The 18,393-nt window shown below is 42.7% G+C and overlaps 1 pseudogene; it reads right to left on the bottom strand.

The window, feature by feature from the left end:
* Positions 1-3,327: 3,327 nt before the first annotated feature.
* Positions 3,328-15,500, bottom strand: LOC123395501 (annotated as a pseudogene).
* Between the last annotated feature and the right edge of the window lie 2,893 nt (positions 15,501-18,393).

Below are 18,393 nucleotides of genomic sequence, written 5' to 3'. Positions count from 1 at the left end.
CGATTTACAACCCTTTCTGACTTCATTTGTTATTTTTCATGCATTTACTGATTATTTTGAGCTATAAGACCATGAAATTGTAAAGTATTTGAAATGAACTCTGAAAAGGTTCCAAGTTCACACGGTATCATCATTTCACCCACATAGCATGTGCGAGAAAGTTGAGAGGGTTACGACAAAAATTGGATGCACTTCGTGTACAAAACGGACAATCTCTTTCGAAGTATGAGGGTTTCATACGGAAACTCGTATGTTACAAAGGGATTTCATTTTTTTGAACTTATTTGAACTCCATAGTTTTTTTGTGTTCAAAATGCACCATTCAAAGCCACATCATCAATTTACAACCCTTTCTAACTTCATTTGTTATTTTTCATGCATTTACTGATCATTTTGAGATATAAGACCATGAAATTGAAAAGCATTTGAAATGAACTCTGAAAAGGTTCCAAGTTGGCATGGTATCATCATTTCACCCACATAGCATGTGCGAGAAAGTTGAGAGGGTTACGGCAAAAACTGGATGCACTTCGTGTACAAAAAAGACAATCTCTTTCGAAGTATTAGGGTTTCATACAGAAACTCGTCTGTTACAAAGGGATTTCATTTTTTTGAACTTATTTGAACTCCATAGTTTTTTTGTGTTCAAAATGCACCATTCAAAGCCACACCATCAATTTACAACCCTTTCTGACTTCATTTGTTATTTTTCATGCATTTACTGATTATTTTGAGCTATAAGACCATGAAATTGAAAAGTATTTGAAATGAACTCTGAAAATGTTCCAAGTTGGCATGGTATCATCATTTCACCCACATAGCATGTGCGAAGAAAGTTGATAGGGTTACGGCAAAACCTGGATGCACTTCGTGTACAAAACGGACAATCTCTTTCGAAGTATCAGGGTTTCATACGGAAACTCGTCTGTTACAAAGGGATTTCATTTTTTTGAACTTATTTGAACTCCATAGATTTTCCCGGTTCAGAATGCACCATTAAAAGCCACATCATTAATTTAGAACCCTTTCTGACTTCATTTGTTATTTTTCATGCATTTACTGCTTATTTTGAGCTATAAGACCATGAAATTGAAAATCATTTGAAATGAGCTCTGAAAAGGTTCCAAGTTGGCATGGTATCATAATTTCACCCACATAGCATGTGCGAGAAAGTTGAGAGGGTTACGGCAAAACTGGATGCACTTCGTGTACAAAACGGACAATCTCTTTCGAAGTATCAGGGTTTCATACGGAAACTCGTCTGTTACAAAGGGATTTCATTTTTTTGAACTTATTTGAACTCCATCATTTTTATGTGTTCAAAATGCACCATTCAAAGCCACATCATCAATTTACAACCCTTTCTGACTTCATTTGTTATTTTTCATGCATTTACTGATTATTTTGAGCTATAAGACCATGAAATTGATAAGCATTTGAAATGAACTCTGAAAAGGTTCCAAGTTGGCATGGTATCATCATTTCACCCACATAGCATGTGCGAGAAAGTGGAGAGGGTTACGACAAAAACTGGATGCACTTCGTGTACAAAACGGACAATCTCTTTCGAAGTATCAGGGTTTCATACGGAAACTCGTCTGTTACAAAGGGATTTCATTTTTTTGAACTTATTTGAACTCCATAGTTTTTCTGTGTTCAAAATGCACCATTCAAAGCCACATCAACAATTTACAACCCTTTCTGACATCATTTGTTATTTTTCATGCATTTATTGATTATTTTGAGCTATAAGACCATAAAATTGAAAAGCATTGAAAATGAACTCTGAAAAGGTTCCAAGTTGGCAGTGGTGACAATTTTAACACAACACATGATATCCATTACATCTAGGGCACAACATTACATTTGTTCAAGTTTACAACAGTGCACAAATGATAGAATTACATCTAGGGCACAACACACTAGCAGAAACATAACACACACACTGCCACTTGATTGGTTTGCTTAGATCAAATAGAAACTAAACTAGCCACAATGATGATGCCAAGAACAAAGAGAAAACCCATTGTTTCCATGAGCTCATTCCTTTTCTGCAACTTCAATATGCATTTTCTTGTTTTCATTGTTCAGATCCATAACCTTCTTCTCCATCCTACTAGCTTTGATCCAACTACGTTCAAGGCCACCATGGAGCTCCTCAAAAGCTTGCCCCACTAGCTCAGTGGGAGGGGGGTCAATCCAAACAACCCAATCACACTCATCAGGAAGCTGTTAAATCAGAGTTCACATAATTAGGTGAAATTCATAACTTTGCAATAAATCAATGAAAACAGAGTACCAAATGATGTTTTGAGGAATTACATCGAGTGGACAACCCAAAAACCTTCTTCCCGTGCTTGCTCCACCCCAAGAAACACGGCGAGCAGGAATTAGCCCATGCCCCGGGCAACGGTGATTCGAGCGCTCCTCAAGGCCATAGAAACTTGGATTGGGAATGAAAAATTCGAATTGGAACTGCACAATCCCGCAGTCATCCACCTACGAGCCAGAAAGGCGCATATTACGGCCCATCCCGCGAAACCCTAGATGACACTACAAGGAATATGCTAATACACGACCCTATATTTTCGTCGCTACATCGTCACGGTTTTTAGTTTACGACGATCTCACGACGAAAAACCAAGCGTCGAAAACGGAGCGTCAGAAATGAACAGCACCGACGTTTTGATCGAAATCGTCGTAACTTCTACGACGATTCCTGGATCGTTGTAACCTTTACGACGATCCTAAATCGTCGTTGACAATATAACCCAGTCCTACGTGGCAGTCCTACGTGGCAAAGTTACGACGAAATCAAAACATCATAGTTGAAATCAGCCCAACCCATTTCAATTAATCACATGGGCTGGTTTTATTTTTTTGGGCTTTTTCTTATTGGGCTTCTTTTTGGGCCTTAGCCTATTTACAACCACTTTAGTATTTTTTTCGAATTTTTTTGTTTCATTATAATTTGGGCCCTGCCCTTTTAATACTCAAATACATTTGGTCCAGTTTCAGTTTTGGGCTTTTGAATTTTAGTTTTGTGTGTAGGTCCCACTTGTCATGTTCTTCTCATAATTTGTCCCATATGTCAAGAAGTTCTGGTGAGGTTTTCATTTCACACATTCTCAAATCGCATACGATATGAATATTTCAAATAGAGCAGAAAGGACATGTGAAATTCATCAAATTAACACGAAGGTAGTATATTACAATTTTTCCAATCTATTACAAAGAAGATATGTCTATTATTACAATATATAATATAAATTCTTGGATAAGTAGAGCTTCACACAATTGGCTTCAAGGCTTCGCACTTCAACTTTCTTAGGCCTGGAGGTCCTGTAGAAGAAACAACCATATTTGTTAGAGCTACAAGATACATACAAGAATTGAAACAAGGCACAAAAACAAGCAATCCATGGCGGAAACCTTGAAGCGACAAACGTTTCTGAACTCAGATGAGAGAAGTTTGAGTCTAGCCAATTAAACCAACTACCACTGATGTAACCTATAAAGATGGACTGAACAATAACAATACAAAAAGATGACAGCTAAATTATGAAGAGTCCTAAAATTGACCCCTTTTGGCCTTAATTAATTTTGTGAAGCTGAAATGATTAATCTAAAGTAAGATATACCGGTATGTATGCAGAAAATGTAGTTGAATGACCCATACTTGAATAACTCAAAAAAGAAGGCAGCATCAAATACTATAGTAATTATTATTGGACATGATATAGTAAGGTACTCTCACTGGTTAAGGTACTCTGCAGCACACGTACGTCGTACCAAAGTATGTGTCCAGACAGTACAAACAAACCGGATAGATACAAGCTGTACATACCAACACTAGAACCTGCAAACGAATAGACCTAAATCACAGCCACAAAACATTCACAAATCTGATGCCTCATCGCAGATCGCCTCTAAAACCCTATATAATATGCATTCTTGGATAAGTAGACCTAAAGCATCTGAATGGAAAACTAGAAAACTTATAAACTTTTAAAGAAAAGATCATTTTAGCAACAGTTAGCTATATATAGTAGAGCAAAACCTGTTTATTTTAGCAACAGGTTTATAAAGACATTCTTAATATGTTGAAGCTTCGAAGCGTATGTGTCATAGTAGAGCAAAACCTGTTTATTATCAAATGGGGGCATGTTGACTGAAAACTTACTGTCAGTAAATTCAGCTTTTGCTGCTCCCTCCTCCAGACTGTACTGAAGGGAGCCAATGGTGAGACTAACAGCAGGAATCCACATTAGTCTCCTTCTTTCTACATCAGGAAAACAAGAACCAAGCATCAGATCCTACAGGTAGCAAAAGAAGACATTAATCCTACTGTATCACGTCAACATTTGACCATTTGAAGCAAAAGAAAAATGAGCGTTGATTGGAGTTGGAAAGCATAATACTACATACTCTAAGGAAGGTACAAGTATGATAAAACAACACTATTATTTATTCATTTGTCTACATGAATATGATTCATTAATTTATAACACAGCCATACATATAACATATGTGAATATTTTATTAGCTACCACATGTATTTATAATAATTATTTTTTAGTAATATATGTTACAAACATAATCTTCACATTGTATTTGTACATGTACTTTGGATGTACAAAAGAAAGGCAATACCGTAGTTAAATTGTATTAGTTAAAAGAAAAATAAAAAATATATTAAACCATATATTGTAAGCAAGAGAAATCAAAGACCAAATATTTTGATTGTCTACATCGAAATGGAAGTCATATGTGCTAGACCAAGACATATCTGCATCAATCCCCGAATTAATTCTTCTCTTCATTAATAAAAAATATTGACCATGTTTCCAATTATTAATCAGAAAAGTATGAAACTGATGTTATATGTATCAATCCCATATATATTCCATGTCACAAATAAAAAATCTAAAGAAATATGCATTCCATTGGTACATGAAGCAACACCATGGAGATTCTAGCTCTACTACTGGAGGCTAGTAAGATATAGCTGATGTTGAGGAACTCGGAATTGACTTTGCTTTCACGAATATGGACACGAAAATATATCAAATAACGGAGTAACTAACTAAGTAAGCTTCAAAACTAATTTAATGAATACTAATTATGAAAAAAAAATGCAATGCCTAAACTTTGTACAAGTTTAGAGCAAAACTAGATCCTGCATATATATTACAGATACGGGTGGTAATGACGAAACTTTTATTGCTGCCTATGTAGATTTTAACCAGAAGCTAGCATATTCATGTGATTGATGCTCGAAACTTTAACACATAGTACAATTAATAAAGGGACATACTATAACACAACCATACATCCAATCTCCTTGTTACAGTATGAATCTAATACTATGTGGAGAAAATTGTCAATGCGATAATCCTTTAGGAGGAGGTTCACATACCATGAAATACAAGAAGGGATATATAAATGATATTGGCAAACCTACAATAAAGAGGAATTAGAAATCCATCTTTAAGAATACTCGACAAATAGAATAATGGAACCAGTCAATTGACAACATGCAAACGGACACTAAAGATATGAGGTGTGCTTCGGGTTATCATGACAGGAGCCTAACAACACATATCATGACAGGGGCCTAACAACACATATCTCACAATCCACCGGGGAAGCAGGAAGAGCAGCCAGCCAAACGTGTTCCGGGGACGGCGCTGGCACCACCGCGACATACAGATAGCAACAAATATGACCACAGCGTGAGTTCTCTTGCGACCGTGGCGGACCTGAGGAAGAGTGGGTTGGGACGGAGTGTTGGAATTATGCCCTAGAGGCAATAATACATGTATAGTTATTATTATAATTCCTGTATCAAGATAATAGTTTATTATCCATGCTATAATTGTATTGAATGAAGACTCATTTACATGTGTGGATACATAGACAAAACACCGTCCCTAGCATGCCTCTAGTTGGCTAGCCAGTTGATCGATGATAGTCAGTGTCTTCTGATTATGAACAAGGTGTTGTTGCTTGATAACTGGATCACGTCATTGGGAGAATCACGTGATGGACTAGACCCAAACTAATAAGACGTAGCATGTTGATCGTGTCATTTTGTTGCTACTGTTTTCTGCATGTCAAGTATTTATTCCTATGACCATGAGATCATATAACTCACTGACACCGGAGGAATGCTTTGTGTGTATCAAACGTCGCAACGTAACTGGGTGACTATAAAGATGCTCTACAGGTATCTCCGAAGGTGTTAGTTGAGTTAGTATGGATCAAGACTGGGATTTGTCACTCCGTGTGACGGAGAGGTATCTCGGGGCCCACTCGGTAATACAACATCACATACAAGCCTTGCAAGCAATGTAACTTAGTGTAAGTTGCGGGATCTTGTATTACGGAAAGAGTAAAGAGACTTGCCGGTAAACGAGGTTGAAATAGGTATACGGATACTGACGATCGAATCTCGGGCAAGTAACATACCGAAGGACAAAGGGAATGACATACGGGATTATACGAATCCTTGGCACTGAGGTTCAAACGATAAGATCTTCGTAGAATATGTAGGATCCAATATGGACATCCAGGTCCCGCTATTGGATATTGACCGAGGAGTCTCTCGGGTCATGTCTACATAGTTCTCGAACCCGCAGGGTCTGCACACTTAAGGTTCGACGTTGTTTTATGCGTATTTGAGTTATATGGTTGGTTACCGAATGTTGTTCGGAGTCCCGGATGAGATCACGGACGTCACGAGGGTTTCCGGAATAGTCCGGAAACGAAGATTGATATATAGGATGACCTCATTTGATTACCGGAAGGTTTTCGGAGTTACCGGGAATGTACCGGGAATGACGAATGGGTTCCGGGAGTTCACCGGAAGGGGGCAACCCACTCCGGGGAAGCCCATAGGCATTTGGGGGTCACACCAGCCCTTAGTGGGCTGGTGGGACAGCCCACCAATCCCCTATGTGCCAAGGGAGAAAAAATCAAAGGAAATAAAAAAAAAGGAAGAAGTGGGAAGGGGGAAGGACTCCCTCCCACCAAACCAAGTAGGACTCGGTTTGGGGGGGGGAGAGTCCTCCCCCCTGGCTCGGCCGACCCCTTGGGGATCCCTTGGACCCCAAGGCAAGGTCCCCCTCCCTCCTCCTATATATATGGGGCTTTTAGGGCAGATTAGAGACGACTTTTCTCACGGCTGCCCGACCACATACCTCCATAGTTTTTCCTCTAGATCGTGTTTCTGCGGAGCTCGGGCGGAGCCCTGCTGAGACAAGATCATCACCAACCTCCGGAGCGCCGTCACGCTGCCGGAGAACTCTTCTACCTCTCCGTCTCTCTTGCTGGATCAAGAAGGCCGAAATCATCGTCGAGCTGTACGTGTGCTGAACGCGGAGGTGCCGTCCGTTCGGTACTAGATCGTGGGACTGATCGCGGGATTGTTCGCGGGGCGGATCGAGGGACGTGAGGACGTTCCACTACATCAACCACGTTCTCTAACGCTTCTGCTGTACGATCTACAAGGGTACGTAGATCACTCATCCCCTCTCGTAGATGGACATCACCATGATAGGTCTTCGTGCGCGTAGGAAAATTTTTGTTTCCCATGCGACGTTCCCCAACAGTGGTATCAGAGCTAGGTTCATGCGTAGATGTCTTCTCGAGTAGAACACAAAAGGTTTTGTGGGCGGTGATGTGCGTTTTGCTGCCCTCCTTAGTCTTTTCTTGATTCCACGGTATTGTTGGATTGAAGCGGCTTGGACCGACATTACTCGTACGCTTACGAGAGACTGGTTTCATCGTTACGAGTAACCCCCTTTGCTCAAAGATGACTGGCAAGTGACGGTTTCTCCAACTTTAGTTGAATCGGATTTGACCGAGGAGGTCCTTGGATGAGGTTAAATAGCAACTCATATATCTCCGTTGTGGTGTTTGCGTAAGTAAGATGCGATCCTACTAGATACCCTTGGTCACCACGTAAAACATGCAACAACAAAATTAGAGGACGTCTAACTTGTTTTTGCAGGGTATGATTGTGATGTGATATGGCCAATGATGTGATGTGATATATTGGATGTATGAGATGATCATGTTGTAATAGAAATATCGACTTGCACGTCGATGGTACGGCAACCGGTAGGAGCCATAGGGTTGTCTTTATACTAACATATGTGCTTGCAGATGCGTTTACTATTTTGCTAGGATGTAGCTTTAGTAGTAATAGCATAAGTAGCACGACAACCCCGATGGCAACACGTTGATGGATGATCATGGTGTGGCGCCGGTGACAAGAAGATCGTGCCGGTGCTTTGGTGATGGAGATCAAGAAGCACGTGATGATGGCCATATCATGTCACTTATGAATTGCATGTGATGTTAATCCTTTTATGCACCTTATTTTGCTTAGAACGACGGTAGCATTATAAGGTGATCTCTCACTAAAATTTCAAGACGAAATTGTGTTCTCCCCGACTGTGCACCGTTGCTACAGTTCGTCGTTTCGAGACACCACGTGATGATCGGGTGTGATAGACTCAACGTTCACATACAACGGGTGCAAAACAGTTGCGCACGCGGAACACTCGGGTTAAGCTTGACGAGCCTAGCATGTGCAGACATGCCCTCGGAACACATGAGACCGAAAGGTCGATCATGAATCATATAGCTGATATGATTAGCATAGGGATGCTTACCACTGAAACTACTCTCGACTCACGTGATGATCGGACTTGGGATAGTGTAAGTGGATCATGAACCACTCAAATGACTAGAGAGATGTACTTTTTGAGTGGGAGTTTAGCATATAATTTGATTAAGTTGAACTCTAATTATCTTGAACATAGTCTAAGTCCACTTTGAATGTATTTGTGTTGTAGATCATGGCTCACGCAAGTGTCATCCTGAATTTTAATACGTTCCTAGAGAAAGCTAAGTTGAAAGATGATGGAAGCAACTTTGTAGACTGGGCTCGTAATCTTAAGCTAATCTTACAAGCTGGAAAGAAGGATTATGTCCTTAATGCTGCGCTAGGAGATGAACCACCCGCTACGGCTGATCAGGATGTTAAGAACGCTTGGTTAGCACGTAAGGAGGACTACTCAATAGTTCAATGTGCAGTCTTGTATGGCTTAGAACCGGGACTTCAACGTCGCTTTGAGCGTCATGGAGCATTTGAGATGTTCCAGGAGTTGAAGTTTATCTTTCAGAAGAACGCCCGGATCGAGAGGTATGAGACCTCCGATAAATTCTATGCTTGCAAGATGGAGGAAAACTCGTCTGTCAGTGAACATGTGCTCAAAATGTCTGGGTACTCAAACCGTCTAGCTGAACTGGGGATTGAACTCCCGCAAGAAGCTATCACTGACAGAATCCTTCAATCCCTGCCGCCAAACTATAAAGGCTTTGTGTTGAACTACAACATGCAAGGGATGAACAAGTCTCCCGGCGAGTTGTTTGCGATGCTGAAAGTCGCAGAGTCTGAACTCCGTAAAGAGCATCAAGTGTTGATGGTGAGCAAGACCACTAGTTTCAAGAGAAACGGCAAAGGCAAGAAGGGCAATTCGAAGAAGAGCGGCAAGCCCGTTGCCAATCCGCCGAAGAAACCCAAGGCTGGACCTAAGCCTGAAACAGAGTGCTTCTATTGCAAGGGTATGGGTCACTGGAAGCGCAATTGCCCCAAGTATCTGGCAGATAAGAAGGCGGGCAAAGAAAAACCAGGTATATTTGATATACATGTTATTGATGTGTACTTAACCGGCTCTCGTAGTAGTGCCTGGGTATTCGATACCGGTTCTGTTGCTCACATTTGCAACTCGAAGCAGGAACTGCGGAATAGACGAAGGCTGGCGAAAGACGAAGTGACGATGCGCGTAGGAAACGGTTCCAAGGTTGATGCAATCGCCGTCGGCACAGTGTCACTTCAACTACCATCGGGATTAGTGATGAACTTAAATCATTGTTATTTAGTGCCTGCGTTGAGCATGAACATTATATCTGGATCTTGTTTATTGCGAGACGGTTACTCTTTTAAGTCTGAGAATAATGGTTGTTCTATTTCTATGAGTAACATCTTTTATGGTCATGCACCGAATGTGAGAGGATTGTTCATATTGAATCTTGATAGAGATACGCATATACATAACATTGAGACCAAAAGAGTTAGAGTAAACAATGATAGCACCATATTTTTGTGGCACTGCCGCTTGGGTCATATTGGTGTAGAGCGCATGAAGAAACTCCATGCTGATGGACTTTTGGAGTCACTTGACTTTGATTCACTTGACACGTGCGAACCATGCCTCATGGGCAATATGACTAAGACTCCGTTCTCCGGAACAATGGAGCGTGCAAGTGACTTGTTGGAAATCATACATATCGATGTGTGTGGTCTAATGAGCGTGGAGGCACGCGGCGGATATCGTTATTTTCTCACCTTCACTGACGATTTAAGTAGATATGGTTATGTCTACTTGATGAAGCACAAGTCTGAAACATTTGAAAAGTTCAAGCAATTTCAGAGTGAAGTGGAAAATCATCGTAACAAGAAGATCAAGTTCCTACGGTCTGATCGTGGGGGTGAATATCTAAGTTTCGAGTTTGGTACTCACTTAAGACAATGTGGAATTGTTTCGCAGTTAAACACCGCCTGGAACACCACAGCGTAATGGTGTGTCCGAACGTCGTAATCGTACTTTGTTAGAAATGGTGCGATCTATGATGTCTCTTACTGATTTGCCGTTATCGTTTTGGGGTTATGCATTAGAAACAGCTGCATTCACTTTAAATAGGGCACCATCGAAATCCGTTGAGACGACACCATACGAACTGTGGTATGGCAAAAGGCCAAAGTTGTCGTTTCTTAAAGTTTGGGGATGTGATGCTTATGTCAAAAAGCTTCAGCCTGAAAAGCTGGAACCCAAAGCGGAAAAGTGCGTCTTCATAGGTTACCCAAAAGAGACAGTTGGGTACACCTTCTATCTAAAATCCGAGGGCAAAGTGTTTGTTGCTAAGAACAGAACTTTTCTCGAGAAGGAGTTTCTCTCGAGAGAATTGAGTGGGAGGAAGATAGAACTTGACGAGGTTGTCGAACCTCTCATCCCTCTGGATGGTGGCGCAGGGCAAGGGGAAACCTCTGTCATTGCAACGCCGGTTGAGGAGGAAGTTAATGATGATGATCATGAAACTCCAGTTCAAGTTTCTGTTGAACCGCGCAGGTCGACGAGATCACGCGCTGCTCCAGAGTGGTACGGTAATCCCGTCTTATCAATCATGTTGTTAGACAACAATGAACCTGCAAATTATGAAGAAGCAATGGTGGGCCCAGATTCCAACAAATGGCTAGAAGCCATGAAATCCGAGATAGGATCCATGTATGAGAACAAAGTGTGGACTTTGGAGATGCTGCCTGAGGGCCGCAAGGCCATTCAGAACAAATGGATCTTTAAGAAGAAGACGGACGCTGACGGTAATGTGACCGTTTATAAAGCTCGACTTGTGGCAAAGGGTTTTTCACAAGTTCCAGGAATTGACTACGATGAGACTTTCTCTCCCGTAGCAATGCTTAAGTCCGTCAGAATCATGTTAGCAATAGCTGCATTTTTCGATTATGAAATATGGCAGATGGATGTCAAAACGGCGTTCCTTAACGGTTTCCTTAAGGAAGAGTTGTATATGATGCAACCCGAAGGTTTTGTCGATCCTAAAAATGCTGACAAGGTGTGCAAGCTCCAGCGATCCATTTATGGACTGGTGCAAGCATCTCGGAGTTGGAACAAACGCTTTGATGAGGTGATCAAAGCATTTGGGTTTATACAAGTGGTTGGAGAATCTTGTATTTACAAGAAAGTGAGTGGGAGCTCTGTGGCGTTTCTAATATTATATGTGGATGACATATTACTGATTGGAAACAACTTAGAGCTTTTGGAGAGCATAAAAGGTTACTTGAATAAAAGTTTCTCTATGAAGGACCTAGGAGAAGCTGCTTACATTCTAGGCATTAAGATCTATAGGGATAGATCAAAACGCCTGATAGGACTTTCACAAAGCACATACCTTGATAAAGTTTTGAAGAGGTTCAAAATGGAACAGTCCAAGAAAGGGTTCTTGCCAGTGTTACAAGGTACGAGATTGAGTAAGACTCAGTGCCCAGCAACTGATGAAGATAGAGAGCATATGCGCTCCGTCCCCTATGCTTCAGCCATAGGCTCTATCATGTATGCAATGCTGTGCACTAGACCGGATGTTAGCCTGGCCATAAGTATGGCAGGTAGGTTCCAGAGTAGTCCAGGAGTGGATCACTGGACGGCGGTCAAGAATATCCTGAAGTACCTGAAAAGGACTAAGGAGATGTTTCTCGTGTATGGAGGTGACGAAGAGCTCGCCGTAAAAGGTTACGTCGATGCAAGCTTTGCACAGATCCGGACGACTCTAAGTCGCAAACCGGATACGTATTTATTCTTAATGGGGGTGCAGTAAGCTGGTGCAGTTCCAAGCAAAGCGTCGTAGCAGATTCTACATGTGAAGCGGAGTACATGGCTGCCTCGGAGGCGGCTAAGGAGGGTATCTGGATGAAGCAGTTCATGACGGATCTTGGAGTGGTGCCAAGTGCACTGGATCCAGTAACCTTGTTCTGTGACAACACTGGTGCCATTGCCTTAGCAAAGGAACCAAGGTTTCACAAGAAGACCAGACACATCAAACGACGCTTCAATCTCATCCGCAACTACGTCGAGGAGGAGGACGTAAATATATGCAAAGTGCACACGGATCTGAATGTAGCAGACCCGCTGACTAAGCCTCTTCCACGGCCAAAACATGATCGACACCAGAACTGTATGGGTGTTAGATTTATTACAATGTAATTCACATGGTGATGTGAGGGCTAGATTATTGACTCTAGTGCAAGTGGGAGACTGTTGGAATTATGCCCTAGAGGCAATAATACATGTATAGTTATTATTATAATTCCTGTATCAAGATAATAGTTTATTATCCATGCTATAATTGTATTGAATGAAGACTCATTTACATGTGTGGATACATAGACAAAACACCGTCCCTAGCATGCCTCTAGTTGGCTAGCCAGTTGATCGATGATAGTCAGTGTCTTCTGATTATGAACAAGGTGTTGTTGCTTGATAACTGGATCACGTCATTGGGAGAATCACGTGATGGACTAGACCCAAACTAATAAGACGTAGCATGTTGATCGTGTCATTTTGTTGCTACTGTTTTCTGCATGTCAAGTATTTATTTCTATGACCATGAGATCATATAACTCACTGACACCGGAGGAATGCTTTGTGTGTATCAAACGTCGCAACGTAACTGGGTGACTATAAAGATGCTCTACAGGTATCTCCGAAGGTGTTAGTTGAGTTAGTATGGATCAAGACTGGGATTTGTCACTCCGTGTGACGGAGAGGTATCTCGGGGCCCACTCGGTAATACAACATCACATACAAGCCTTGCAAGCAATGTAACTTAGTGTAAGTTGCGGGATCTTGTATTACGGAACGAGTAAAGAGACTTGCCGGTAAACGAGGTTGAAATAGGTATACGGATACTGACGATCGAATCTCGGGCAAGTAACATACCGAAGGACAAAGGGAATGACATACGGGATTATACGAATCCTTGGCACTGAGGTTCAAACGATAAGATCTTCGTAGAATATGTAGGATCCAATATGGGCATCCAGGTCCCGCTATTGGATATTGACCGAGGAGTCTCTCGGGTCATGTCTACATAGTTCTCGAACCCGCAGGGTCTGCACACTTAAGGTTCGACGTTGTTTTATGCGTATTTGAGTTATATGGTTGGTTACCGAATGTTGTTCGGAGTCCCGGATGAGATCACGGACGTCACGAGGGTTTCCGGAATAGTCCGGAAACGAAGATTGATATATAGGATGACCTCATTTGATTACCGGAAGGTTTTCGGAGTTACCGGGAATGTACCGGGAATGACGAATGGGTTCCGGGAGTTCACCGGAAGGGGGCAACCCACTCCGGGGAAGCCCATAGGCATTTGGGGGTCACACCAGCCCTTAGTGGGCTGGTGGGACAGCCCACCAATCCCCTATGCGCCAAGGGAGAAAAAATCAAAGGAAAGAAAAAAAAAGGAAGAAGTGGGAAGGGGGAAGGACTCCCTCCCACCAAACCAAGTAGGACTCGGTTTGGGGGGGGGGGAGAGTCCTCCCCCCTGGCTCGGCCGACCCCTTGGGGATCCCTTGGACCCCAAGGCAAGGTCCCCCTCCCTCCTCCTATATATATGGGGCTTTTAGGGCAGATTAGAGACGACTTTTCTCACGGCTGCCCGACCACATACCTCCATAGTTTTTCCTCTAGATCGTGTTTCTGCGGAGCTCGGGCGGAGCCCTGCTGAGACAAGATCATCACCAACCTCCGGAGCGCCGTCACGCTGCCGGAGAACTCTTCTACCTCTCCGTCTCTCTTGCTGGATCAAGAAGGCCGAGATCATCGTCGAGCTGTACGTGTGCTGAACGCGGAGGTGCCGTCCGTTCGGTACTAGATCGTGGGACTGATCGTGGGATTGTTCGCGGGGCGGATCGAGGGACATGAGGACGTTCCACTACATCAACCGCGTTCTCTAACGCTTCTGCTGTACGATCTACAAGGGTACGTAGATCACTCATCCCCTCTCGTAGATGGACATCACCATGATAGGTCTTCGTGCGCGTAGGAAATTTTTTGTTTCCCATGCGACGTTCCCCAACACGGAGCAGGCAGCCGTCTCCTCACGTACGGACGAACGCATCGTCGGCCGAGCAGTCCCACACCGAGGCACGAGCGTGCGATTTTGGGACCTCCGTCGAGGCCCAGGTCGAGGGAGGGAGCCCTTGATGACTACGCTGGCGGATCTGGGTGGGAGGGTCATGGCCGCCGCCGCCCTGGATCATGATATGGATTAAAGCATGCAAGGGAAGGAGATGAAATCGAGAGAGGGGGAGGCGAACCTTGCATGTGTGGATCTGGAATGTTCGTGTGCGGGGTCATGGCCGCGGCGCGCTCGCGCTCAGCGGCGGCCTCGTCGTCACTGTCGCCATGGTCGGGCAATCCGTCGTAGCAGTTCTTGAGCAGCTTGGCACATTCCTGGTCGCTAAAGCAGTTGAGGATCCACTTCATGAGGATGGCGTCGCCGCCAGAGGGCACACTCTCGAACATGTCGCCGCCGACGTGCTCCACCCCAGGGTAAGGCTGCGCGTCCGAGATTACGTGGGGCAGGTCGAAGTTGATCCCCTTGATGCCCGGGTACTTGGTGGTGATGGCGTGGATGACGGCGCCGAGGCCGCCGGCGAGGTCCACGAGGGTGGCGATGTCCTCGAATCCATGGTACAGCTCAAGCAGCTTCTTGGTGATGATGACGGAGTGCTACTCCATGGCCTCGTTGAAGACGCAGTTGAAGCGAGGATCCGTGGCGGCATGCTCAAACCACGACGCACCGAATGCCCTGGTGAAGGCACTGCCGCCCTCTAGGACCGCCTCCTTCATGTGGCAGGTCGGTCAAGTGGTGGGGAGGGGAGAGGCTGGGAGCGACGCCCACCATGACCGATGACAACACGACGAGGTATGAGGGAGCGACGTGGGGCGGTGGGTGGCGGCGCCGATGTGGGGGAAGGGATTGGATCGGGGAGCTGGAGAGGAAGGAGCTCGGGAGGAAGGGAGGAAGCAGAAGAGAGGAAGAAGGGAGGCGGGGGGGGTGGATGAAAAATGTGAGGAGGACAAAACTAGGGTTTCATCTACAGAGTGGAGGGCTGCCATTGGATCCGGGATCATCCAACGGTCCTTAATGCATGATCCGCGTGACATCCTCATGGGCCAATCAGAACAGAGTAAAACACTATGAATACGCTATGACCATCTAAATTGGTTGTAATTAACTGAAAATAAGTTCTTTTTCAGAAAAACATTTTCTATTTTCGAGTGACAAATATGGTTTTCTTTGAAGGACCTTATTGACACCTGATTTTGTCATGGAAGAAACACATTATTAAGATGTATTCAAATGAATTTTTCATTTTCTTTGGACAAAGAATTCATTTTCCATCTTTCGAGTGCTCAAAATGAGTTTTCCAGTTCATGACAGGATCCATGGACTGGTACACGGTCCGAGATCTGAGACGCGGAGGGGAGGGGAGGAGGAGGGCGCGGTCCGTACCTTGAGGGCGGTGGAGTCGTGGGCGAGCTTGTAGTCCTTGTAGAGGAAGTAGCCGCCGGCAGCGGCCGCGCCAGCGAAGAAGGAGGCCAGCCTCACCCGCAGCATGAACCCCATCCTCCTCCGCCGCCTCCGCCTGTGGTCGCTCGTTCCCCTTTCTTCTGTGGAGGATGGTGGAGGGGACGCACCCGGAGTAGTTGGGGAGATTCAGCTGGAAGCAGGTCAAATTTGAACTACAACTCTGTGATAGATTGCTCTTTAATTTTCCCAAAAATCATTTCTAGGTACATAATTATCTATTTAATCATAGAAACACCAAAATATTTGCAAGAATCAAGCCCTAGCTACGAACGGTCATACCCACCGTTTGAACAACATTTTGAAACACGCATGAAAAATTCTAAAAAAAAATCAAAAAATTGAAAATCCTTCGCATTGTGTCATTATATGTGACCAACTTACCAGGAAAAATAATAAAGTTGTAATATGGCAATTATTTAAAAAAAAGTGTTCTCATGAATGGGCTATAGTGTGTGAAGATTCATGGCTTTCAAGCCAAATGATCAATCTTATGGCCACATTCATGGCATAGTTTTTTCAAATGATCTAATATTATGCATAATGTTCCTTAAGGAAGTTTTCATTTTCCTTGTATGAAAAATTCATTTTCCATTTTTCAAGTGCCCAAAATGAGTTTTTTTGTGAAGAACCTACCCTATATTTATAGAAAAATTAGACCAAATTATTTTTCTAACATACTAGGACATATTTAATGTACAATTGATCAAATGGTTGGGTGTTAAAGACTTTTTCGTTGAATCAGCTGAAAAACACAAATTTTCGTTGAATCAGCTGAAAGCGGGTCAAATTTGAACTGCAACTACATTATAGTTTGATGTTTATTTTTTCTAAAAATCATTTCTAGGTACACAAGTATCTATTTAATAATAGAAGCACCAAAATATTTCCAAGATTCAATCACTAGGTAGGAACGGTCATACCCGCTGTTTTGACCTCGTTTTAAAATGGCCATGAAAAATTCGAAACAAATTCAAAAAAATGGAAAACCATTGCATTGTGTCATTATATGTGACAAAGTTACCAGTAAAAATAATAAACTAGTAATACGACAATTATTTTAAATAAGTGTTCTTAGAAATGGGCTATCATGTGTGAAGATTAATGGCTTTCAAGCAAATGATCAATTTTATGGTCACATTAATGACATATTTTGTTGAAATGATATAATATTATGCACAAGGGTGCATATTGGAATGGCAAACAATGCTGATTAAGGAAGTTTTCATTTTCGTTCTATGAAAAATTCATTTTTCATTTTTCAAGTGACCAAAATGAGTTTTTTTATGAAGGACGTATCATATATTTGTTTCAAAATTGGACCAAATCATTTTTATAAAATACTAGTCCATATTTAATGTAAAATTGACAAAATGGTTGGATGTTAAAAACTTTTATCCACCTCTCGTGAAAAAGACAAATTTATGTCGATTCACTTGGAAGCGGGTTAAATTTGAACTGCAACTGCATTATAGTTTCCTCTTTATTTTTCCCAAAAATAATTTATAGGTATATAAGTATCTATTTAATCATAAATACATGGTGTGGTGCCTTGACGTTGAGGTTTGGATGGTGGTCGAGGGCCCAACTCCAGAGTGCATGAACTTGCATGCCAGCCGCATGGTCACCGCCTGACCGTTGCGTTGCCACGCGTTCTAGGTGGAATATGCATGTCCGGTGGGTTGGACAATCCCTCGGTAGGTGTTCGCAAGAAGAATACAATAGAAGAATCTCACGAGGAGACTGAACTAAGCTCAAACATGAATTAGCACCCTGATTAGCGGTGCGGGTAATTCACATAGACAATGGGCCTAAATTTTGGCTGAGGATGATCATATACTAAGGACATTCTATTGGCAAATTTTTAGCTCAAATGGATGAACCTAGGTGGCACTTGCTTTGTAAAGTAACACACTGTGCAGAAATATGAATGTTGAAGCTGGGATCAAATTAATAAATGGATTGAGCTGAAATTTGGTATATGATGTTAATTTGGGCATATGAAGGCACTGTATAAAAATAATACCATTTGGACATGCCAAAGTGACATTTCCTTCACAATGTGCCAATCTGGATAGAAAATGGTAATTGAAACTGGGCTCACATAGATGATTGGATTGAGCTGAAATTTGGAGGAGGATGATAATTTGG

This window comes from Hordeum vulgare, chromosome 1H (genome assembly GCF_904849725.1).
Source record: "Hordeum vulgare subsp. vulgare chromosome 1H, MorexV3_pseudomolecules_assembly, whole genome shotgun sequence".
Taxonomy (NCBI): Eukaryota; Viridiplantae; Streptophyta; class Magnoliopsida; order Poales; family Poaceae; genus Hordeum; species Hordeum vulgare.
This window is presented reverse-complemented; position numbering and strand designations above follow the sequence as displayed.